This window comes from Bos taurus, chromosome 3 (assembly GCF_002263795.3).
Source record: "Bos taurus isolate L1 Dominette 01449 registration number 42190680 breed Hereford chromosome 3, ARS-UCD2.0, whole genome shotgun sequence".
Lineage (NCBI taxonomy): Eukaryota > Metazoa > Chordata > Mammalia > Artiodactyla > Bovidae > Bos > Bos taurus.
The window spans coordinates 86,230,293-86,257,580 of NC_037330.1; the positions used below are offsets into that span (position 1 = coordinate 86,230,293).

General features: G+C 42.2%; 1 protein-coding gene across 10 annotated transcripts in view; it reads right to left on the bottom strand.

The window, feature by feature from the left end:
* The window catches only part of FGGY (FGGY carbohydrate kinase domain containing), a 523,600-nt gene that overhangs the window by 35,894 nt on the left and 460,418 nt on the right, over nucleotides 1-27,288 (bottom strand). The gene's annotated exons all lie outside the window — the stretch shown is intronic.

Below are 27,288 nucleotides of genomic sequence, written 5' to 3' on the forward strand. Positions count from 1 at the left end.
AATTTAATCTTGTTTGCCACATCATTCCTATCAAATGTCTTCCTCCACCTGACAGTTATTGCCAGAATCTCAGTCCCTTTTTTCAGTCTATATACCTTTTCTGACTTATTTCTTCCATATATAGGGGTGAGTAAGTCCCTGTCCATTAAATCAAACACTGATCAATAAGAGTCACCACTAATTCTTTTTTAGTTGTCAAATTCAATTGATACATCTAATCCACAGACATTCCTTAGCAGGAATATGCTTCATTTATGACTGTAGGAGAAAAACAAAGTTTAGGAAGGAGTGGGCTGAGGGGAGATTGCAACTTGAGAAAATACAGGATCCTGAAAGTTCTCAGGGTCCAAATACCTTGGAAATTTACACTTCCTGTTTCAAAGCTAATTTTGTACTGTGAAGATTTTTTTGGTCAACAGATCAGGCACCATAATTGATAGCAAAAAATAAAAATGTAATGGCATTAACATTTTTTAATGTTCCAAATCTGATATATTTTATTATACTCTGTTGTAAAACCAAAAATCCCCCCATTGCACAGAGGCTAATATCCTATAAGATCATGAAAAAGTGGTGTAGAACATGCAAGACATGATGACTGAGCTCCAAGGGATGTTGGGTAGTCACTAGTCAATTTCTCTATGTTTAGGCTGGTAAATAACCAAATTTTCTAAGACGCAGGTATTTTTCCATCTATTTTGTCCTCCACACTCCTTAAAGCTCCATGTTTTAGATTTCCAACTCTCCTAGATCGGAGTCATATTAGAAGTGGGGCATGCACATCCTAGTCTAGCCTTTGGGTTGGCCTTAGACTGCTTTATGGTACAGATGTGCTTCCGGCTATGCCAGAATGCATTTCAAACCTACATTAGGAGGACAAAGACAAGCAGAGAGGATGTGTCTGAAACCGGGAGTAGAGGAGGCTGAAGATGTCGGCAAAGCACCAAAAGCATGAGAAAGCCTGGAGGGAAACGGGGAAGGAAGGAGAGAGCAGAGGTACACAGGGTAAAGAAAGCACGGCAGGCAGGTCCAGGATAACTCATATGTGTCCTTTTAAGTTGGTTTATAAGCTTCTCTTGTGTCCCAAAGCCCCCTCTATCTTAGCACTTGGCACTCACTGGGATAAATGTCTGTTTACTTATGTTTCTTACACTAGACAGTGAGAGCTCAGAGGAGAGAGGCCATTAATTTTACCAGCATCCTCAACAATAGATATAATGTGACTTTTCAATAAGTAATGTTGAGAGAGTAAAAGAACGAATGAGTAGATAGATCAATGAATGAATGAATCAGAGATGGGATATCTGTATAAATCAACTTTGGGATCTCCCTTAATTGTACTTTTTGGTATTTCCTGTCAGGTCAACCTATTCTTCACTTTCAGATATCACACCGTTAAGATCATGGGCTCTGGACTGACTAGATCAGAGCCTTGGCTCTTTTAACTGAATGGCTTAGGCGATTTAATAACCTCTTTATGCCTCGGTTTACTCATCTGTAAAACAGAAACAATAGAAATAATTACTCATAGAGTTAGTAAGACAAGAGAAAATATATGCAAACCATCTAATTTAGTGCCTGGCACAAGTGAGAGCTAAAAAATTTGTTATTTTTATAAAAATCTCCACTATCTCCATCCCAGCACTATACAGGATCTTATATTGTTTTCTTGAGCACTACTATTTAAAGACAGCACTTCCTAATCTTCTGCTACATGTGACATGCTGCCTTGGCAGGGGATTGATAAAAAGCATGGAATGAAGGCATTGCTCAACCCTGAACCAGCTGATGCCTCTGGTTAATGCAGGGAAGGAAGAAGTACAATAAGCAGAATGGGGCCTGTAGGCAATAAAAGTTGTAGGAGTTTGTAGGTTTAGAAATACGGAGTTTACTTTTGGGTTGGACTTCCAGGCCTTTTACATAAAACAAAGAAAATAACAACTATGTCAGCTGTGTTTATGAACATGAGCTTGCGCTGGCTTTCTCAAAACATAGGGAATTCAGTCTACTTCCCTCTGTTTACTAAGTTATTGACAAACACATGATGTACTGGAAAGAAGACTGACCTGGAAATCAGGAGGCTCTGGTCCTGTATGAATATCAGTCTGGGCTCTGTAATTTTGAATGAATTGCTTCCTTTCTTTGGATACTAGTTTCCTCATCTCCAAAACGAGAAGTCTGAGTCAGATAATGTTTTACTGTTCAACAAATAGTTATTGAGGACCTACTGTGTGCCAGACATTGTACTAGGCACTGTGGATACATAAGTGAATCAGATGGCTCTGATCCTTGACCTCATGGAGTTCAGAGTCTATTAGAAAAACACAGGAGCTATGTGAGAGCGCCGGATGGAGACAAAACTAGTTTGGGGGCTTAGCAAACTATCTGAAGGTTCACTAGGACATGGGCAAACAGTTAAAGAAAACTGATGAAGAGGGTCCCAGGCTGAAGAAAAGGCATATTTGCAGGTCCCAAGTCAAGATAATATGGTGCATTCAAAGAACTAAAAGAAGTCCAAGGTGGTTTGAGTAGACAGAATGCAGGCAAAGACTGAAAACAGACAAAGCTACAAATGAAGGCAGGAATAGGTTCTGGGGTGGCCTCTTAACATCATGTTAAAGGTTTCCGACATTATGCCAAAGTCAAGGGGAAGACACTGAAGATTTTTAAGCTAAAGCATCCTATTCAAGTTTGTAAAAGATGACTTTGGCAGATGTGTAGAGAATGGATTAGAGTGGTAAAAGTTGTGGTAGGGAACCCATTCAAGAGGCTCTTGGAGAAGTCCGGGTGAGAGCTGATGGTGGCTTGGACTAGAGTGGGACTGTGGAATTAAAGCAAAGTGGAGAATTAAAGAGACACAATGAGTAGTTTAGAAAGAGACCAGGAGAGACCACAGTGGAGGAAGAAGAGGGTGGGCTACGAATGTCCTTGAGGTCCTGGCAGAAGTGATTAAGTAGATGTGGTACCATTACCAATACTGCCATGTCCTAAGCTAGCGCCAGTTTTGCAGGCAGAGGTGGAGACGCTGAGTTCAGGTTTGAACCTGTTTAAGTTGAGATGCCTGTGAGACCTTTAAGTGCAGATGTAGAGCTGCTTGCATATCAATAGAAAATGAATCCTTAGAAGTAGATGAGAGGGACAAAATCTTATAGAAGACCAACACAGAATTCTAGGTAGAGGAGAGACAGGAGCTGACAAGGAATCTGGAAAGCAGCGTTATGAGCATCTCAGTAGGAGGAAAATCAAGAAAGTATGCTGTCAATGGGAAAGTGTTTCCAAATGAACTTATCTATGAAACAGGAACAGACTCATAGCCAGAGAGAACAGACTTGTGTTTGCCAAGGGGAGGGAGAGTCAGTGGGGGGGAATGGACTGGGAATTTGCGGGTAACAAGGTCCTACTGTAGGCACAGAGAACTATATTCAGTATCCTGTGATAAATCATAATGGAAAAGAATACAAAAAGAATGCATATATATATTTATATATGAATAATGGAATTTGCTGTACAGTGGAAATTAACACAATAGTGTAACTCAACTATACTTTAATCAAGTTAAAAAAATAAAAAGAAAAGTGTTTCAATGAAGTGAGTACGCCACATTGCAAACTGCTGCTCAGGGTAAAGCAGGGTAAGGCGCAGACAGTCCTTTGTGGTGTGCAATGACCTAGGTTAGCATTAGTGACCTAAACTAGCATGATTCTGGTAGATTTGTGGAACAGGAAGGCAGATCATCTTTGGTTGAGGAGAGAGGTGGTGTGTAAGAAAATCATGACAGGGCTTCCCTGGTGGCTGAGTGGTAAAGAATTCTCCTGCCAATGCAGGAGACATGGGTTCGATCCCTGATCTGGGAAGATCCCACATGCCACAGAGCAACTGAACCCCTGTGTCAAAACTATTGAGCCTGTGCTCTAGTGCCCACATACCATAACTTCTGAAGCCCACATGCCTAGAGCCCATGCTCAGCAATAAGAGGAGCCACCCCAGGGAGAAACTGGTGCACAGCAGCTAGAGAGTAGCCCCCCGCTCACCACAAGCAGAGAAGAGCCCGCATAGCAACGAAGACCCGGAACAACCAAAACTAAATAAATAGATCTATTTAAAATAAAGAAAATCACAATGACAGTGGCCACTTTTAAAAGCATTTTTGACTGTGAGAGGCAGTAACTGGAGGGGCTGATAGGGAGAAGAAGAGACTTTATTTTTAAGATGAGAGTTTGTGGTAGCACTGTCCAATAGAAATAATGTGAATTCTGTAAGTAATTTTAAATTTCCTAGAAGCCATTTAAAAAAGTGAAAAGAAATTGCTGAACTTTATTTTAATGTCTTTTATTTACCCTATTATATCCCAAATATCTTTTCAACAATATAAAAATTATTAATGAAATAGTCTATGTTCTTGTATTCATACTAAATCTTTGAAATCTGGTGTGTCTTCTACACATTTAAGTTTGCACTGGCCACATTTCAAGTGCTCAGTAACTATGTCTGATGAGTGGCTTCAGTGTGGGACAGCACAAGTTTAGAGCAGGTTTAAATGTTGATGAGGAGTTAGTATGGAAGGAGAGGCTAAATACGCCAGAGGAAGAGATCGATGGATTATCAAAGGTAGTGGGAGGTGGAGAGCCTCTGATAACAGGTGGGGTGTCTCTTCCACTATACCAAATGTAAAGGAGCAAAAGGCTGCATCTGGATGTAAGCAGTGGCATGCTGATAAATGCTCAACAACTGGTTCTATTAAAAAAAAAAAAGGCTCTGATTCATAGCACTGGGGTGTAAAGACTTCCACTATGGCTGATTTCATGAGGAAACAATGGAAACAGTGAGAGATTTTACTTTGGGGGGCTCCAAAATTGACTGCAGCTGTGAAATTAAAAGACACTTGCTCCTTGGAAGAAAAGCTATGACCAACCTAGACAGCATATTAAAAAGCAGAGATATTACTTTGCCAACAAAGGTCCATCTAGTCAAAGCTATGGTTTTTCTAGTGGTCATGTATGGATGTGAGAGTTGGACTATAAAGAAAGCTGAGTGCCGAGAATTGATGCTTTTGAACTGTGGTGTTAGAGAAGACTCTTGAGAGTGTCTTGGACTGCAAGGAGATTGAACCGGTCAACCCTAAAGTAAATCAGTCCTGAATATTCATTGGAAGGACTGATGCTGAAGCTGAAGCCCCAATACTTTGGCCACCTGATGTGAAGAACTGACTCATTGGAAAAGACCCTGATGCTGAGAAAGACTGAAGGCAGGAGGAGAAGGGGATGACAGAAGATGAGATGGTTGGATGGTATTACCGACTGTATGGACATGATTTGAGTAAGCTCTGGGAGTTGGTGATGGACAGGGAAGACTGGCATGCTGCAGTCCATGGGATCACAGAGTCGGACACGACTGAGTGACTGCACTGAACTAAATGTGATGTCACTGAAGGTGAAGCTGGGCAGAGATGCCCACAGTTGCCTCCTGGGAGCAGGCGAGAGTCAGCTTCAGCACATCACTGGATATGAGAAACACAGGTTTGACAGGAGGTGTCTTTCCAATGGCTTTTATTTTCTTTTTGAGGTAGTTGGGGGTTGAGATAAATAGGAGGTCATATGCCTGAATGTGAGAGGAAAAACTGGGCTGGGAATGGAGAAGATTTGATATCATGTTGCAGAAAATTAGAGACTGATCTGATGTATTAGTCTGGTTTCTGTGAGGAAACAGATGGACATTGGCTAACTGAAGTAAAGCTTAACAAAGGGTTTGTTTTAAAGAAGGTTTAGGAAAAGACTAGCAACAGTGGAGAACCTTTACCGCCTCCGGGCCTGAAGCAGCAAGGGGAGGGAGTGATTCCCATCACCTGGAGAGAAGATGGGACGAGGGAGAGGGCCACATGCCGGAATTGTGGTCTATGGTATAGACACATGGTAGATGGATCAGCTAAACCGTGGCACTTCAGCAAGGAGGGATCTGGGGAAACAAATAGCTCCATCTACCCTCCAGGCTTCCTCTGGTGCCCAGTGGCCAAATCCAACTAGAAACGAGAGGGTGAGGGAGGCTGTCTGGGGATCATACATACATAAAGTTAGAAGTCAATACAACTTATTGTTGTATGTGTGCATGCCTGAGTGCTAAGTCGCTTCAGTTGTGTCCAACTCTTTGTGACTACAGACTAAGCCTGCCCGGATTTTCTGTCCATGGGATTCTCCAGGCAAGAACACTGGAGTGGGTTGTCATGCCCTCCTCCAGGGGATCTTCCCAACCCAGGGATCGAACCCAGGTCTCCTGCAGCTCCTTCACTGCAGGCGGATTCTTTACCACTGAGCCACCAGGGAAGCCCCCTATTGCTGTATAGTGTTTCCCTATAGTATTCAGTTTCAAATCCTGAAAGATGATGCTATGAAAGTGCTGCACTCAATATGCCAGCAAATTTGGAAAACTCAGCAGTGGCCACAGGACTGGAAAAGGTCAGTTTTCATTCCAATCCCAAAGAAAGGTAATGCCAAAGAATGCTCAAATTACCACACAATTGCACTCACCTCACATGCTAGTAAAGTGATGCTCAAAATTCTCCGAGCCAGGCTTCAGCAATATGTGAACCATGAACTTCCTGATGTTCAAGCTGGTTTTAGAAAACGGAGAGGAACCAGAGATCAAATTGCCAGCATCCGTTGGATCATGGAAAAAGCAAGAGAGTTCCAGAAAAACATCTATTTCTGCTTTATTGACTATGCCAAAGCCTTTGACTGTGTGGATCACAATAAACTGTGGAAAATTCTGAAAGAGATGGGAATACCAGACCACCTGACTGGCCTCTTGAGAAACCTATATGTAGGTCAGGAAGCAACAGTTAGAACTGGACATGGAACAACAGACTGGTTCCAAATAGGAAAAGGAGTACGTCAAGGCTGTATATTGTCACCCTGCTTATTTAACTTCTATGCAGAGTACATCATGAGAAACACTGGGCTGGAAGAAGCACAAGCTGGAATCAAGATTGCTGGGAGAAATATCGATAACCTCAGATATGCAGATGACACCACCCTTATGGCAGAAAGTGAAGAGGAACTAAAAAGCCTCTTGATGAAAGTAAAAGTGGAGAGTAAAAAAGTTAGCTTAAAGCTCAACATTCAGAAAACAAAGATCATGGCATCTGGTCCCATCACTTCATGGGAAATAGATGGGGAAACAGTGGAAACAGTGTCAGACTTTATTTTTTTGGGCTCCAAAATCACTGCAGATGGTGACTACAGCCATGAAATTAAAAGATGCTTACTCCTTGGAAGGAAAGTTATGACCAACCTAGATAGCATATTCAAAAGCAGAGACATTACTTTGCCAACAAAGGTCTGTCTAGTCAAGGCTATGGTTTTTCCTGTGGTTATGTATGGATGTGAGAGTTGGACCGTGAAGAAAGCTGAGCACCAAAGAATTGATGCTTTTGAACTGTGGTGTTGGAGAAGACTCTTGAGAGTCCCTTGGACTGCAAGGAGATCCAACCACTGCATTCTGAAGGAGATCAGCCCTGGGATTTCTTAGGAGGGAATGACGCTAAAGCTGAAACTCCAGTACTTTGGCCATCTCATGTGAAGAGTTGACTCATTGGAAAAGACTCTGATGCTGAGAGGGATTGGGGGCAGGAGGAGAAGGGGACGACAGAGGATGAGATGGTTGGATGGCATCACCGACTCGATGGACATGAGTTTGAGTGAACTCCGGGAGTTGGTGATAGACAGGGAGGCCTGGCATGCTGCGATTCATGGGGTCGTAAAGAGTCAGACACGACTGAGCGACTGAACTGAACTGAACTGATATTGTTCAGTGGCCTTCGGGCAGGCATAAGGTTGAAAGCTGGATTCATCCTGGATTGGGATTTGGTAAAAGAAGAACAAAGGGAAAAAGTGAAAAAATTAAATAGTCATAAGTAGATTGGCCAGCTGTAAGGAGAGAAGAGTGGTAAGAGGAAAGGAAAGAAAGTCCCACAACAGCCTTTCAAAGTACATGTTAATTCTGTTTTAGACACAAGGAACTAGAAGTAAAGAGTGGCCTGCCTCAGAAGTAAGCTTAGTTAGTGGAGGAGTCAGGAGACAGGTCTGCCGAGTGGGCACACAGTTTCTGCACTGCTGGTCCACCTGCAAGCTAAGGAGAGGTGTGATTGATCTGGGGAGAGGAGGTACACTTTCATGTTCCTTTAAACTCTTCATTGAAACCAATATATTATTGGAATTTTCCTATCCTGTATATATGAACTCACACACACTGAAAAACTAAGATGTCCTTTGGTTTGTCATTACAGATGCTCACTCCCAAGGGACAAGCTAAGAGGCGGGTAAGGAATGTGCAAGGGGGTCTGTGATGAATCAGAAGTGGTGTTATGCTCTCAGGCAGGCTCTTTTCTCCAGTCTGCATCTGCTCTGGTCTCCCCTCTAGGCAGTACCTGACTAGGTTACCTTCTTCCTTACATCCAGTGGGGTGGGCAGAGGGGGCGAGAGAGTGCCATATGATTCCCCCTGTGTGTCTGGTACACAACTGTAACCCATGCATATTCCCAGCGGCATGGCCTGTGACAAATGATTAGTGATTACAGGGTAAATGGAACCTTTCAAGGGCCGTATTTCTGTGTCAAATATTACACGGTCTGACAACAAGATAAAAGATTAGAAATAAGAATTCTCTCTAATTGGGAGAGGTACACAGAAAGCACTGGAAATAGCTAGATTGGAATTCCTGTGATATGACCTTGGAACTTAATCTCTCTTGGTCCATTTACAAAATCTCCTTCTTTATAAAATTTGGCCAATATCTAAATGGGTAGTTGTAAAGACTAAAGGAGACCAAGGGTGCAAAGCTCCTGCCTCATGCAAGAACTCAGCTAAAGTCCATTCTTCCCACCTTCCTGTCCCTCTCTGGTCCTTCTGTTATTTAACTCTTTCTTTCATTTCCCACAATTATCACTTTCTTCTGATGCTGTATTCCATTGACAGAAGACAGTGGTGGTTTGCCTACAACTTCCCAATCAAGGTTACTCTAGTTTTGTTTTGGTCACTTTGGGGTCTTGGTGACCTCAGGTGACCATTCCGTGGAAACCATGGCATTTTGGGTCATGGCTTTCCCCCATCTTTGAATAAACACCGAAAGCTTTCTTTACCTTTTCTTCCAACTCTCATTTGCCATCTGGTGCCTGGTTTGGCTGCATCTGTGTTTGCTTAATGATTTGAGGCGAAGACTGAGTTTACATATGGGAAGAAGGAAAGGGCTTTGCTTGATTTCTTCCATATGTTCATTTATTCATATATTATGATTTTTGTAATCTCACCAGCACAGATCCCTTCAGACAATCCTTACCCTGTTCCTTGGAGACTCCCTTCTTTGTGTGTTCAGCTGGAAGTCTCTGTGAGAACATGTTTGCAATGCCCAATACCTTTGGCTTACTTACCCAATACATACAGCTCGGCATGGCTTTTAGACAAGGACAAAATCAATGTTCTTGGAAGTTCTTCTTTTTGATTGGAGGAGGCCTATTTGACTCTGCCAATTCTGTGGAGTCAGGAGACCTGGGGTCTAGTCTCTGCTCTCCGTCTCTGACTGGTGTGAACTCAAACAAGTTTTGTAACCATTCTAGTCCTCTGTTTGTCGTGTATCCAAAGGCTCAGGTTGGGTTTGCTCTGACACCTAAGAGCCTCACAGCACCCAATGTTCTCTCTTTTGTTTCTTCCTCTTCCTCTGGTACTGGGTCTGTGACTCTTACAGACGAGTATGTGAAGTCCCAGCGTGTGTTTTCCCTCTTCTTAGCTCCCAGGAAGAGGTATGCATGAGGGGGAATCCAAGAAAGGCATTTCATCTCCTGCATAATGCATGAATGAAAGAGGATGAGCTCTCTTTCTTGTTTTGTAAAAAGTCACTGTTATTTCTTTCCCTGCAGTACACTTGGGACTCAGCTTAGTGTGAAGTGGATCTAGGTTTGAAACCCATCTTCACCAGCCTATGGACCTGGGCAATTTTCTTAATATTCCTAAGTCCTAATCTTTCTTCTCTGTAACATGGGAATAATAACCTCATAGGGATTGTGAGTAGAAAGTTAGTTCAGTTCAGTCGCTCAGCTGTGTCCGACTCTTTGCAACCCATGGACTTCAGCACACCAGGCTTCCCTGTCCATCACCAACTCCCGGAGCTTGCTCAAACTCATGTCCATCAAGTCAGTGATGCCATCCAACCATCTCATCCTCTGTTGTCCCCTTCTCCTGCCTTCAATATTTCTCAGCATCAGTCTCTTTTGCAATGAGTCAGTTCTTCACATCAGGTGGCCAAAGTACTGGAGCTTCAGCTTCAGCATCAGTCCTTCCAATGAACACCCAGGACTGATCTCCTTTAGCATTGACTGGTTTGATCTCCTTGCAGGCCAAGGAACTCTCAAGAGTCTCTCCAACACCACAGTTCAAAAACATCAATTTTTCGGTGCTCAGCTTTCTTTATGGTCCAGCTCTCACAGCCATACATGACTACTGGAAAAACCATCACTTTCACTAGACAGACCTTTGTTGGCAAAGTAATGTCTCTGTTTTTTAATATGCTGCCTAGGTTGGTCATAGCTTTTCTTCCAAGGAGCATGCGTCTTTTAATTTCATGGCTGCAGTCACTGTCCACAGTGATTTTGGAGCCCCCCAAAATAAAGTCTGTCACTGTTTCCATTGTTTCTCCATCTATTTGCCATGAAGTGATGGGACCAGATGCCATGATCTTAGTTTTATGAATGTTGAGTTTTAAGCCAGTTTTGTCAGTCTCCTCTTTTACTTTCATCAAGAGGCTCTTTAGTTCCTCTTCGCTTTCTACCATAAGGGTGTTGTCATCTGCATATCTGAGATTATTGATATTTCTCCTGGCAAACTTGATTCCAGCTTGTGCTCATCCAGCCCGGTGTTTCAGGGGATCTTCCTGGCCCAGGGATCAAACCTATGTCTCCTGCATTGGCATGTGGGTTCTCTTCCACTGAACCATCAGGGAAGTCCCGAGTGTAGCCCAAAAGAAAAAAAAAAATTCTTTGAACGAATGTTTTGGATGTGGCTAGAGAGATAGGTGAGGTTATGCTTGATAGTTTGGGTGGGAAAGCTTTGCAAGTTTGCTTGCAGAAGTCAAATTAATCTCTGCCTGGTAATCAAGGAATGATCTGCCAGTTTAGAGACAAGGTGAGAAGAAATGATCAAGTCCACAGCCTCCCCTTGGACAGTCTGCTCAGGAGTGTGAGGAGGAGTGACATGACATGGCTAGTTCAGACAGCTGTCTCCTCAGATCCTTCCTCTCTCTGTCAGAGAGCCGGCTGAATCAGAGAGAGGAGGGCTCACTCTTCCCCCGGGGACTGGTTCACTGCCTCTGATGTACGGCATGCGTGTATGTACGCTATCTTATGTATGTGTGTATGCATCCTATATGTTATGGCTTGGCTCACATTCAAAGATGTGCTGGCATTAGCTGGCTGAAGGACGGGGGAGCATGCACCCAGCAGAGGAGAGGACCATGTGCAGCAAGTGGAAAAGCGACACCTCTGAGGTAGGAGAAGGCCAGCATGTTCGGAGCAGACAGGGCAAGGGCAAGGGCAGACGACACACAGCCGAGAGGCAGGCAGTGCCCGCACAGCCCTTGCTGGCAGTCTCCCTTCCCTGGGCACAGGGAAGCCAGAGGCGTGCCACTGGGCTGCTCTGCTGTGTTCAACCTGGCAGGGGTCAGGTGCAGGGGTCCAGGGGGAAATCAGGGTGGTGCTACTGGACAAGAGAGATGCATGCAGATATAAGAGGTGCTCGGGAGGCTTTGGTGGTGGAGGTGTTAGGGAGCAAACAGTTGGGGGTGTTAGAGAACAAAAGTTGTCAGAAGCAACTCAAGAACTCGTAGATATCTGGGCTTAGGCATCTGCCTGGTTAGTTGGAGGCAGAGTGAGGATTGGGATTGAGGGCTGTCTGCACACAGCCTGCTTCTCTAGATCTGAAAGGGCCCACTCAGGGTCATGGAGCAGCAAAGCCTCAGCCCTGCCTCTTCCTGTTCCGAGGACATCAGTTATAAGAAAAGAACATCAGCAGAAATAATGTTGCAAAGGTTCCTCACAGACCTGGCCAAAGCTTACATCAGCCAGTCATGTGGGTTTTAAGCTCCCTTTCTCAGTAAGAAATGGATTTGTCCTTGTAAGTGCTACAAGATCTGGCACCTACTTCTGAGAGTGAAGGCATTTTTTTTTAAAACAGCAGCTCTGGACAACCTGGGAGTTTAAGTGTAACTTTTGGACACTCAGCACAGTATCTGTGGCTGAGACCCTCCCAAAGAGGCATCTCCCGGTTTCCTGAGGGTGTTCAGGAGGAGATGGGAAGACACAAAAATGTGTCAGGACAGAAGACACAAGGCCATGGAAAATGCTAGAGCACTTATGCACAGACATCTTCGAGCAAGCAACTATGGCTGCTTGGAACCACAGAGCCTTTACCTGGGGTGCACCGGGTGGGAGCCTCCACCCAGGAGTGAATGTGTACGGAACATGCATAGGGAATTCAAGGGGGAACTTGGGAGCTTTTCAAGGCTGGAATGGACATGAAGCATGCGTTCTAAGTCGCTCTTTGCGACCCTATGGCTCATAGCCCGCCAGGCTCCTCTGTTCATGGGATTTCCTGGCAAGAATACTGGAATGGGTTGCCATGCCCTCCTAGGGGGGATCTTCCCAGCCCAGGGATTGAACTTGTATCTCTTAAGTCTCCTGCATTGGTAGGCAGGCTCTTTACCACTAGTGTTACCTGGGAAGCCCATGGACATGGAGAGGCCCATTTAAATCAGACACTGGAAGGAAACTTCCTTCTGCCTCCTACTTTCTCACATCCCCAGCAGATTTCTGCTCAGGGGCCAGATCTTACTTCCACCCTTGTAGAAAAGAAGAAAATAAGAATCAGCACAACTCCTTAAGCACTTATAGTAACCATGGCTAACATTATTTGGTGTCATATGCATTTTGCACCATGTTAAGAGTGTACATGCCTTATTTCATCAATATTCACAGTGACCCCATAAGATGGGTGCTATAATTATTAACCCTATTTTATAGGGGAGAGAAGAGAGGTTACTGTACACCTGAAACTAACACAACATTGTAAATCAACTGTACTCCAACAAAAACTAAAATTACAAAAAGGTAAACAGAGGTTAAGTAACTTGCTCAAAAGTACCCAGATAGTACACGATAAATCCAGAATTCAAACCCAGGTAATAGAATCTATCTGTTTAACTCAGAGGTATATCAAAGGGCAGGGTGGTATGAGCCATTCACCTTGAGTGTAGACAATGTGGGTGGGAGGGCTGTACTCTCTGTAGAGAATTAAAATATAAGAAGAAGACTGGTTAAAAGGTTCATCTGATTTTATTATCACAGGCATTCAGTTTGTTGGTGGTAAATCTCCCCTCCAGGGCACACTTCCCATTCTCATAAGACAATTGCCCTAGAAGGTAGCAATCACGAGGCACGTTTACAGATCTCAAATTCCATTTAAACACTCCCATCACACCCTGTACCTCTCCTTTAAGTTCTCATAATGAATATATTGGTTATATGTACAATTATTTCTTTATTCTCTGACTTTGTCATTGGGCCAACAACTCCAGGGCGGGTAGGACCTATGTATACAGGTCATACTGAAGCACAGAGATTAGCCTGCTGGTGATGCTCACTCAGTAAATATTTGCTGAATGAATGGATAGTGAATAAATGGTCAACCTAAAATGCCACTGGCTTCCCAGGTCGCTCAGTGGTAAAGAATCTGCCTGCCAGTGCAGGAGATGTAAGAGAGGTGGGTTCAGTCCTTAGGTCAGAAGATCCCCTGAAGGAGGAAATGGCAGCCCACTCCAGTATTCTCGCCAGGAGAATCCCATGGACAGAAGAACTTGGTGGGCTACAGTCCATGGGGTCACAAAGAATTGGACATGATTGAGCAGAAAATGCCACCTCCTCCAGGAAGTTTTCCTTAAGGAATGAAGGCCTCAGCCTTTCAGAGTAAAGTGAAGTGAGTGACGTTGGAAGAAGCTGTGTTGCTGGACTGGGCCCCTTTCACCTCCATGGCAGCCCAGGAAGTTCTCTGCCAGGTGAGACAAGCGTGGGTCTTAGTGTAGCTTTGTGCTTTGAACCCCAACATTTCTCCTCATGGAATCACCCTCCCCAGGAAGAGAAGACACCCTTTTTGAGACTGATGTTTGAGAACTACTAGTGACTGGATCTAAGGCCTGGAACTACTTATACTGAGACAAGATTTTGGATTATCTTTAGGACTGCTGAATCTTTGATCAGAATTTAGATATTAAAAAAAAAAAAAAAAAATCCCAGTATATTCCTTAGAGAAATCTACTCTGTTTCTGCATGTTTCTCAGGTGCTGGATAAATGCAACTCTGCAGACAACCCTATGATATGGGATGTAGTTTTTACTCCAAAATGGAAGCATGTTGGTTTATAAGTTCACTACAACTAAGACACATTTTGCTAAAGCACTCCTCACAGGCCATTTCAAGCCTGTTCACTAAATGAGACTGTAATCCTTTATAAATTGTTCTAGATACCATGCTGTATCATGTCCTTTTATTCATCCTTTAAAAAATATATATTTTTTTCCACCAAAAATAAAATGATGCTCCAGGCAGCCTTTCTGAGTGGTCTACCTATAAGAGGAGTTCCCAGGTCTCCTCTGACAGGTGGGTCACAGCAAAGTCAGTCCTTGTGTTGGGACACCCGGGAGGGGGGCTGTGTGAACTGTACCAGGAGGGAACAGACACACTGAGGTCAGGGGCACAGACACTCTGGGGTCACAGCTGGCCAGTGGCAGGAACCATTGGAACGGCTCAGCATTTAACATGGAGTCAGGCAGAGTTGAGGTCAGATAAAAAGTCTCCTGACCCCCAAATTCTGCCATGACATCTTCGAAAATTTCTATGATGTTGGAGGAAGGGCCTTCATAAGTAAGGTCCCCAGGGGCCATGTGACACCAAAAGCTTGCTTATCTCCATGGCTTACTACCTGGAGTCTTGATCCTATAAGAGTTTAATTAAGATAGTATCTCCAGAGGACAAATGTCTGCCTTTTTATTGTGTTTAATAAGAAGGGATTTGGGAAACAGTCAATATGCTGGAAAGTATCTTTGTTATATCAATATGATGGAGATGCCTAGAGCAAGTCCTGGAGGGGTGGGAAACAAGAAAGAAAAGTGAGGACAGAGGAGGCTAGATGTACTCTGTAGCCCTTTATGTCCTAAGAAGTATGAGAGAATCTGACCCCAAAGAGAGTGAACTCTAGAAGTAATTTTTCTTTTTGTCCCAATAACCTTTGTTTCCTCTTCCCTCGTCCTGCTTCCTCCCTCCCTCTCTTCTTTTCTCCTTTCTTCCTTTCTCCCATCTCCTTTATTTCCTCCCTCCCTTTATATACATTTATTGAACACCTACTACGTAACATCCCTGTTTTAGTCTCTGTCAGTTACTGGTAAACAAAATCGGCATAGAAGTGAATCAGTTCTAATGAGGTGGAGCCTATTATACAGAGTGAAGTAAGTCAGAAGGAAACATCAATACAGTATACTAACACATATACATGGAATTTAGAAAGATGGTAATGATGACCCTATGTGCGAGACAGCAAAAGAGATACAGATGTAAAGAACAGACTTTTGGACTCTGTGGGAGAAGGTAAGGGTGGGATGATTTGAGAGAACAGCATTGAACATGTATATCATCATATGTGAAACAGATCGCCAGTCCAGGTTTGATGCATGAGACAGGGTGCTCAGGGCTCATGCACTGGGATGACCCTGATGGATCGGATGGGGAGGGATGGGGAGCGATGGGGAGGTGGGAGGGGGGTTCAGGATGGGGAACACATGTACACCCATGGCTGATTCATGTCAATGTATGGCAAAAACCACTACAATATTGTAAAGTAATTAGCCTCCAATTAAAATAAATAAATTAACAAACAAAATTGGCATAGTTCTCACCCTTGATAGACTTACCAGAAACAAATAGCAAACAAATATCCTCAAAAATATCTATACCAATTCATTACACTTGTGGAACGGAAGTACTGGGCTACAGGATATCATGTGAAGAACACAAGTTTAGATTGGGGGGTGTTGGGAAATACTTTTCTCAGGAAGTGACATTTAAACTCATGAAGGAAGGAACAGGAGGACCTAGGTCACAAGAAAAAGTCTGTGTGTTGGGGGAGGGGTGGCATTACAGCCAAGGGAATAAATGAAATGATAACAATGATAACAATGATGAGGACGATAGAGAGAGCAATTTTGAGCAGGTGCCAGTCACTATACTAAGTACCTGATAACTATTTATTCACTTAATCTTTACATCAGCTTTTCTGAGACAATCACCATTCGTGTCCCCATTTTTCAGATAGGGAAAATGAGGCACAAAGCTGTGAAGTAGCTTGCTCAACCCAGGTCACATAGCTCGAAGGCAGACACCTGGATAAAACTCGGGTGATGTGGCTGCAGGGAAGGGAGGCCTGGAGAGGGAGATGATGGAAGGGCGGTGGCCTGAGCTGCAGCAACAACAGGGGCGGAGGTGCGGGGCACTGCTAGGCGCTCAGAGGCCATCTCCAAGCGAGACTGTACTTTCCACCAGATGAGTGGGAGAAGTCTACCATCGGAGTCCTGGAGGGAGAATAAGCTGTTTGCATGAAATAGCCAGCTAAATAACTAGCCACCTCGCTAAACTTCTTAAACACCACCTGCCCTTTGGCTCTTTCGCTCTGTCTCCACGGTTCTTTCTGGTCTGCCGCTCCAGCACAAGGTGGAGGACACAGTAACGGGAACCCACCCGCCCCCAACCCCAACCCTGCTGTTTGCCAAGCCCAGGCAGGCTCTGGCATTCCTCCGTCTCCTCTGAGGCACCCTTTCTCCCTTCGGATCAGGAGCATCCTCTTCGGTGCCTGTGTGCTGAGAGCAGCTGCCGGTATCTAGAACAACTCCCAGCTGTTCTCCCAACTTTTCTCAAGTGTTTCCAGTGTCAATGCCTCTGCTTAGTGAAAAGAGGAAGGGGGGCGGTAAACAGAGGAGCAAAAGAGAGGCCTAATTTTAGCTGTAGGACTTTCCCTTAAATACACTGTGATCTCAAAATACTTAGCTAAGCCCATATGGACGAGGCAGAGAGAAGATTTAAAGAGCTACAGAAGAAGAAACATTCAAAGGCCAAAAGGGACAGCCCCTGCCTTGCTTTATGACTTGCGGGGAGAGGAAAGGGATAAAAGCAGAGTGTGTCTTTACTCTGTGCCAGGCTATGTGCTGGGTCCCATGAGTGTGCACCAACTCAGTCATTCATCTCCTCCACACGAGTAATGGTGCAGAGACTAGGTCCCCTCATTTTACAGATGAGGAAACTGAGAGCTGGTCAAATTGAAGTTGCTCTCTCCAAGATGGCAAAGCGAACCTGAGAGCCAGGATTTAAACTTGGGCCTGTCTGATTCCACCATGCCTAGCAAGAAGATGTCGAACTGAGGCCAGATGGGGCACTGGGTACATGGGTTAAGTGGAGATTCAGGGCAGTCTCCGAGCAAGAATCCTGAGGATGCTGGCTCTCAGAACGCCAAGGGGCATCCTTGTGAGAACTGGCACGAGTTGTTCAGGGCCTCGACTTTTTCCAATCCTGAAATCCCTCCCAACCCTCCCAAGATGGGCTGGAGGAATGACCAGGCTGTCACTAACCATTTAAAGTAGATAAATCATTTGGTGAATGCCCCCCATCCCTGACTCTAGCACAAAAAGACCTGCACTTTCCACAATCAAAGAAGATGCACTGCTGGGCAAAGGCATCTGAACTGGCTAATCCGCACATCCCCCCCACCTCCACACCCCCGCCTTCTCAAAGTCATGGTGGAATCTGGGCGCCTTCAGAAAACGGGCCACCTGGTAGGACTCATCACGTCAACTTCCTTCATCTCAGTTCAAGCTTAAAAGGCCTCTTCACTGGGAAGCTCCCCAGTGAGGTTTTCCACGCACATCTGGAGATTTCCCACAATAGGCCTTTGAAGCGGCCTGAAGTATTCCGGGAAGTCCGCCTCACTGGGCTGAGGTTTAAAGAGCAGAAGCCCACATTTATTTTTCTTTCCCGCCTTCTTTGACAAAACTGCCCCCAGTGGTTTGTGGGCATTTGCAAAGCAGCCCTGATTTGCAGCTCACTACTTCGAGGGCTGCAGTCTTAAAGAAAAACGACAATGAAGCAAATTCAAAGGGAGCAACTGGCACCAGAAAGATCTGTTTATGTGTTTGGCTCCTCCGCCAGGCTCTGACTCGTGCGTGAGTCATCTTTGCAGCAGGAGGAAAATGGACTCTGGACTCAAAGGGACTTGCTCCATGGCTCAGCATGGGTGACATTCTGTCAAGTCACTTAAACTCTCTGATCTGTGAAAGAATTAATGGTGCCTGCTTTGTGTGGTGCACTAAATGTTACATGAGTTGTGGTGAGGAAATCACTTTACATGTTGTTGTACATGAACTTTAACAGGTCCATGCTGGCTCCTCTGCCAGTATCACCCTCCCTTATATGAGCTAGAAGTGACTTGTTCTTTACAGCTCAGCTCACGTGGTGGTTTCCTCCTTTGGCAATGTTTTACCTCCATATTGCTTAGGCTAGTTTAGGTAGGCATCTTCCATGTTTCAATACCTACCTATTCCCTAATTCATAGTTTATTGTTATTTCCATTTACAGTGTGTCTACCACGCCCCCTACTACCACTGTAATGGCTGTAGACACATGGGAACTTTTTCATTGCTGTGTCTCCATACCAAGCACAGTGCCTAGTATACTGACGTGCCCAGTGAATATCAACTGATTAATCAATGTATCTAACAAGTATTTATTAAGCAGCTACTTTGAGTCAGGTACTATTTCAGCTATTGAAAATATACTAGTGAATAAAACAGACACAGCCCTTGCTTTCATAAATGAATATTCTTGTAGGAGAATCAGAAAATACACTAAGGAAATATAGAGAGTGACGTCCTTTTATAGCTCCAGTGTGTAAAGAAGTTAGAAGTCATTACTCCCATTTCTATAATAAGAAAAGAGCTAACAAATGGAAAGTTACTGATGGCTCTCAGATTGTTTCTGCCTGCAATGCAGGAGACCATGATTCGATTCCTGGGTCAGGAAGATCCACTAAAAGGGATAGGCTACCCACTCCAGTAAAGGGATAGGCTACCCACTCCAGTATTCTTGGGCTTCCCTTGTGGCTCAGTTGGTAAAGAATCCGCCTGTTATGTGGGAGACCTGGGTTCGATCCCTGGGAAGATCCCCTGGACAATGGAATGGCTATCCATTTCAGTATTCTGGCCTAGAGGATTCCATGGAGAGTCTGTGGGGTCACAAAGAGTCAGACATGACTGAGCGACTTTCACTTCCACTCAGATTGTTTGGAGAAATGAGGTTACGGGGCAAACCACCAGCTTGAGTTCTGGACAGACAGGAGAATTCCAAAGAGTTGGAGGCCAGATCTCCTTACCGAGTAGAAGCCACTGGAGTCACAAACTGGTAGAAACATTTAAGTGATAATTTTGATGAGGTGCTGGGGGTGTGAGACTGAGAAATTTCAGGGGCTATAGTTTTAGGGGGAGGCCCACACATTCATGAATTTTACCTCTGGGAACCCTACCAGGTACTCACTGTAAAGAAGCAAGAATGATCCCCCACTGGTTCCAGCAGGAGTGAAAGAGAAGAAACACTGTGAAATATGCCAGAGAGTTCTTTATAACAAAGGTCTACTTTCAAGGATAAAAGGCTTAACCAAAGCCTCATCCTATACAGGGGAGGGACATCTTTTGAACCCTAGCCCCTTCTAACCTCCCGTTCTCACTTAACAAGGGAGGTAAAAAGGTAAGAAACTTTGTGAAGGTCACAACCCAAGGACACAGGCTCAAGATTAAATCAAAAGATTCTAGAGTGCTTTCCCTTTCCCACCCCTTAAAACCACACTACCAAGTGCTCCAGTAAAATAATAGTGGATTACAGCTGAAAGTTGCAGGCTCTGTTTATGGAGGAGTTCCTGGGGAAGCCCTAAGACAGAGAAAAAATTTAAGCCATATCAAAGAAAGAAAGAAAGAAGAATAAAAAGCAAGAAAAAAATAATAAAAGGCAGAAATCAATGAAACTGAACACAGGAGAACAATAGAGAAAATCAATGAAACTAAAATCTGGTTCTTTGAAAAGATTAATTAAATAGATGAACCTTTAACCAGGTTAACCAAGATAGAGAGAGGACACAAAATACTAATATCAGATATTAAAGAGAGATCATGATTATTGATCCCATGGACATCGATCAGATAAAAAAAGAATCTATGAGCAACTCTATGCCCACAAATTTTATAACTTAGATGAAACAGACTATTCAATGAAAGATTCAAACTTCAAAAAAGCCCACAAAGCACCAGGCTCAGATGGTTTTACTAGTGAATCCTACCAAACACTTAAAAAATAAATTATACCAGTTCTTCACTATCTCCTCCAAAAAAAGAGGAGCAGAGCAAAGACATTCTGACTCATTCTGAGGCCAGCATTACTCTACTACCAAAAATCAGATAATGACACTTCAAGAAAGGAAATCCAAAAACAAATACATGTCATGAATATAGACGCAAAATCTTTAATATTATCAATATATTAGCATGTCGAATTAAATAACGTAAAAAAAGAAATATACACCGCAACCAAATAGAAATTATTCCAGTTATGCAAGACTGGTTCAACACTCAAAATTCAATCAGTGTAATTCACCACATCAACAGGTTAAAGAATAATAATCATATTCATAGATGCAGAAAAGACATCTGACAAACTTTAACACCTATTCATGATTAAAAACTCTCAGCAAACTTGGAAAATATGGGAACAAATCCAATTTGATAAAGAACATCTACCAAAACCTCTACAGCTAACATCATACTTAATGAGAAAAAACTGGGAACAAGGCAAGGATGTCCTTTCTTACCATTCTTATTCAAGATTGTATTGGTCTTAGATGGTACAATAAGACAAGAAAAGGAAACAAAAAGTATACAAACTGGGAAGGAAGAAATAAAGCTGTTTTCATTCTCAGATGACATAACTATCTATGTGGAAAACTCCAAATTAAAAAAAAACAACAACAAAACACCTTTTGAACTAATAAAAGAGCACAGTAAAGTCACAGGACATAAGGTAATATATAATTATGTCCCACAAGTTGCTAGCAATGAAATACTGGAATTTGAAGTAAAAATAATTTATATTAGCAAACTGCAAAACCTAAAGTATTTTGGCATAAGTTTAACATAAAATATACAGAATCTATGTATGGAAAAGTACATAACTCTAATGAAAGAAATTAAAGAAGATCTAAGTAAATGGAGAGATATTCTGTATTCATGGATTGTAAGATTCAATATTGTTAAGATGACAAATTTTCCCAACTTGATCAATAGATTCAACACAGTCCCAGTTGAACATTCAGAAAGCTATTTTGTAAATCATCAACAAAATGATTCTAAGATTTATATGGAAAGGCAAAAGACATAGATTAGTCAATATAATAGTAAAGAAGAAGAACAAAGTCAGACTTCATGACTCACTATGCTAAGTGAAAGTCGCTTAGTCATGTCTGACTCTGTGACCCCACGGACTGAGGCCTGCCAGGCTCCTCTGTCCATGGGATTCTCCAGGCAAGAACAGTGGAGTGGGTAGCTGTTCCCTTCTCCAGGGGATCTTCCCAACCCAGGGATCAAACCCAGGTCTCCCACATTGCAGGCAGATTCTTTACCATCTGAGCCACCAGGGAAGTCCAAGAATACTAGAGTGGATAGTCTAGCCCTTCTCCAGGTGATCTTCCCGACCCAGGAATCGAATTGGGGTCTCCTGCACTGCAGGCAGATTCTTTATTGGCTGAGCTACCAGGGGAAGCCCGTGACTTACATAAAGCTATAATAATCACAATAGTGTGGTACTGGTGAAAGAACAGGAAAACAGATCAATGAAGTCAGTCCATAAATAGGCCCACACAAACACAATTAGCTGATCTTTGACAAAGGAGCAAAGTCAATTCACAGGATAAAGGGTAGTCTTTTCAATAAATGATGCTGAAACAAGTGGACACACACATGCAAAAAGAATAATAAAATAATCTATGCATTGACATTATACCTCCCACAAAACCTAACTTAAAATGGCTCATAAACCCAAAGGTAAAATGTGCAACCATAAAAGTTCTAGAACATAACACAGGAGAAAATTAAGGTGGTCTTGGGTTTAACAATAAGTTTTTAGATTCAACATCAAAAGAACAATCCATGAAAGAAAAAATCGATTAGCTGGATCATTAACATTTAAAAACTGCTCTGTGATAGACAATTTCAAGGGAATGAACAGACTAGCCACAGACTTGGAGAACATATCTGTAAAACATATATTTGAGAATTTGTATCCAAAATATACAAAGAATACTTAAAATTCAACAATAACAAAAGAAGCAACCCAGTAAAAAGATGACCAAAAGATATGAACTTAACCAAAGAAAATAGGCTGACGGCAAATAATCATACGAAAAGATGCTCAACATCATTTTCCATTAGCAAATTAAAAATTAAAACAATAATGATATATCACTACAAACCTATATATATCACTACAAAATAGCCCAGATCCACAAAACTGGCAGTATCAAACTTTCACATAAATGGTGAGCAACAGGAACTCTCAATCTTTGCTGGTGGAACTTCAAAATAGTACAGCTACTTTGGAAGATAGTTTGCTCTTTTATAACAAATGTGAATATAGTCTTATTGTGCAACCTAGCTCAGTAGGTGAGTGAATAAATAAGCTGGTATATCTGTACCATCTACACCAATTGAATATTATTGCACAATAAAAAGAAATGAACTACCAAGCTTCAATAAGACATGGATGCATCTTACATGCATATTACCAAGTGAGAGAAATGAGTCTGAAAAGGTTAAATATTCATGATTCCAATTATGTGACATTCTGGAATGTAACCATGTATATACAACATTATACATTTGTCAAAACCACTGAATGTTACAGCACAAAGAGTGAGCCATAAGATGTGCAAATTCAAAAAGTAATTTCAGAGATGAGGGGAATCCTATGATGGAATACAGTAGGTGTCAAGCAATCTAACTGTAATACAATGTATGATATGAGACCATCTCACTGTAGGTTGTGGGAGATTAAGGTGCTGATCTAAATAATTTTGGAAATGAGAAGAGTTTGTAAAACTAAAGGCAAAAGAAACTGTACATAGTGTACTCTAGTTGATGAAGCTATACTCCATAAGAGTCTGGCTTAATAATTCCGATATTTCCATACAGGTGCACTGGAATTGAACAATTGAAAAGCGATGGTGAATGGTGGGAGCCAGGTTTCTCACTATGTGAGTGAGAGTTTACAAATAAGCGAAAGGGGAAGGTTAGACTGATTCATGTGGTAACAGACTACAGTTGTAGACATCAGTATAAATTAATGTGTAGCTTAATGTAGACAGAGATGATTATATATAGAAATACTTATAGAGATGGGTATATACACAGATTAGTATATGCACATATATTTCCTTCCACTGTCCACTGGATCATTCTCTAATAAAAACAATCAGAGTTCCTGGAGAAGTGTCTGATTCCAGCTCTGGGGCAAGAAATATAAAAGGTGAGCCTGGAACATCTTGTACTGCCCAAAATTAAAGAAGTAATTTAAAAAAATACTATAGAATTATGAGGTTATATCAGGGGGATAAAGAAGGCAATTAAGGAGCTTGCAATGGTCAAAAGTGGAAGAATTGGGAAACAGAGTAAGTAGTATCGGATTATAACCCAAAATATACCATAGATAGCTATGAACGCAAACTATCATAAAGAAATGACTAAGTAAATACAGAAAGAATGAATGAGTAAGGACATGAATCTCCCACACAGAATTCTATGTAAATATTCCACCCTTAAGGAAATAGAGCATGATTTCCATGCTGTTAAGCGTGGGATTCACACAGTGACTTCCTCCCAAAGAGAACAGCATGTAAAGTAGAAAAAGAGCAATTTTACAGTGGAGAAACCTGGCTTACACTACCCCAGCCAGGTGATCAAAGTCAGCGTCAACAATGACAAGCCATATTGACAGTAGGTACCTTTGATGTGATGTGATGAGAATGGTACTTCATCTCTGTGGTCCTCCTCCCCCAAACTTACAGCCACAGTCTAATCATAAGAGAAGCATCAGACAAATGCCAATTGAACATTCTATAAGACTCCTCCAAACTGTCAGGGTCATCAAAAACCAGAGAAGCCTAAGGACACATGATGTTTAAGTGTAATCTAATATACTGGATGGGATCCTGGAACAAGTAAAGGATATTATGTTAAAATTGAGGAAATCTAAATAAAGTATGGACTTTAATAATAACCTATCAATATTGGTTAACTAATTGCAACAAACATACTATACTAATGTAAGATGCTAATAATAAGGGACACTGGGCATGGGGTTTGTGCCCAGTTTATGAAAACTCTATATTTTTACAGAGATATAATTACATAATTTTATATAATTTTCTATAAATACAACATTGTTCAAAAAAAGAGTTTATTAAAATAATATATGAATAAGTACACATACATTACGTTAGGTGGTGATGAGTACTAGGGAAACAAAACCAAGTAGGATAAGGGGATGAAGGATTCTCTACAGGAGTCGAGAAGGCAGTTTGTACAGGGCAGCGGGAAAGGCATCACTCTGAAACAACGATGTTTGAGCAGAGATCTGAAAGGGATGAGAAGATGAACCTTGCAAATATCTAAGGAAGAGGAGTCTACGCAGAGGGAACTATATGTCTGAAAGCCCAGAGGTGGAAGTGTGCTTAGTATATGGACAGAGAGTGAAGGGGCCAGGGCAGATATGCAACCTGGGAAAGGGGCAAAGAGCTGGAGATGAAGGCAGAAAAGGACTGGGTGCCAGGTGGGCACCCTTGTAGGCCACAGTGAGGATCAAATAAATGAATCAATAAATGAGATGAATGGAAACTGTTCATTTTGAAATTTATTTTAGGTACTCCAGTTTTTCAAAAAAGTTTAAATAAAGAGACATCCTTTGTAATACACCTCCCTCCCCCAAGCATATGCAAATATTTTATCATAAGAACACAAAATCTCTTATCCATTAATTGCTCTAACAAGACCCTCTAGACCCACCAAAGCAGTCTAAGACATGCCATCTCCTCCCTGAAACTAAATTTCAGTCTAGTTTCTAGACAGGCAAAGTGAAATGAAGGCTTGAGGCCAACTTTTCACATAATTCAATTAAAAAAAAAAAAAACTACATATGCCTGAAATCTTTAGATAATGGAAAGAAAAGTGGATTTTCCTCTCTTCGTTATTAGAGCAATTGGCTCAAACTCTCATTTCATTTTGGACGTGTAGGCACAACCCAGAGTCTGTAATTAGTTTCAAACCACCAAAGTAGAAACAGAATAAAACCTCAACTAACTGAAGGAACTTTTTTTCCCTGACATACTTGGCTTTCAATGGCTAGAGGCATAAGGCACTGATCCAAAAAGCAAGCTTATGACTGAGATTGATTTAAAAAACAAAACAAAATAACTTGCAAAGTATGCCTTGGGTGAGTCCAATATAAGCTCCTTACCTACTGCCTTTTCCCTCTCTTAATTCCAGTCCCACATAAGGAGAAAAGTTATCCTTCAGGATGACAAAATCCCCAATCATTGGAGGACAGCCCCCCAGGCTCATCACTAGCACGCTAAGATGGACACGGAACTCTCACCTCTTTCAGAGATTTGTACCAATAGGCTGAAATAAAAAATACTTTTATTTGAACGTCCGTTTTACCAGAAAGATATATAAACAAAGGCATTCAATTGCATGAATATGAGAATAAAGTGTGACTCTCTCAATAGTGGGGACTTGATCTGAGAGTATCTTGGTTTATTCATGGCTACACTCAATCACTGGACACGTCTTTGGAGAAGCCACTCTTTCTGAACCTTGGTTTCTTCATCTGTAAAATGACAATTCTAATGTTTGCCTGAAAAGCTCTTATCAAGATGAAATGTAAGTTCATTTGTATCTTTTTTTTTTTTTTTGAAGAAACTTATTTACAAAACAGAAACACAGACTCACAGATTTAATGAACGAATTTATGGTTGCCAGTGGGGAAAGGCGGGGATGAGGGATACATTGAGAGTCTGGGATTGATATGGACTGCTGCTGCTGCACTGCTATGTTAACTCATATATGTGGAATCTAAAAAAATAGTACAGATGAACATATTTCCAGGGTGGGAATAGAGATGCAGATATAGAGATGGACATGTGGTTACAGGGAGGCAAGGGGAGCGGGGGACGAGCTGGGAGATTAGACTTGACAGCTAGCTAGTAGGAACCTGCTATAAAGAACAGGAAGCTCAGCTCGGTGCTCTGTGATGACATAGTGGGTGGGATGGGGGTGGGACTGGAGGGAGGTCCAAGAGGCAGGGGATATATGTATATATACAGCTGACTCGTTTCACTGTACAGCAGAAACTAACACAGCACTGTAAAGCAATTATATTCCTATAAAAATAAATTTAAAAATGAGATAAGATAAACATAGTGAAAGTGTTAATCACTCAGTTGTATCTGAATCTTTGTGACCCCGTGGACTGTAGCCTGCCAGGTTCCTCTGTCCAGGGAATTCTCCAAGCAAGAATACTGGAGTGGCTAACCATTCCCTTCTCCAGGGGATTGTCCTGACCCAAGGATCAAAAGATAAACAAGGACCTACTATAAAAATATTAATAAATTAAAAATATATGCTTTATAAGGTTAAAAATAAATTAAAAATACATTTATACATAAAAATAGATAAAATGATATATGTCCCTAAAAATGCCTAGAATAGGGTATGGCCTATAGTAAGTGATTAACATGCATTGCTTCCTCTCATAAACATACATCCTATATTTGTACCTGGCATAGATTTGGCAAAGAGTAGCCTCCTGATAAATGCCTGCTGAATAAATAACTGAGTGAACTATCTCCAGGGAGTCTTGAATGATACTTATATAATGATACTTAATATAATGCTGATAATAACTACCACTTGTTGAGAACTTACTGCTGGTCAGGTGGTGTGACACGTGCTCGCATACATCATTTCACCAAAGTCTCACAACTACCCCATAAGACAGACCTTTTCCCCTCCACTTTACAAATGAAGGACAGAGACAGAGCAATTTTCCTGGGATGACACAGCTAG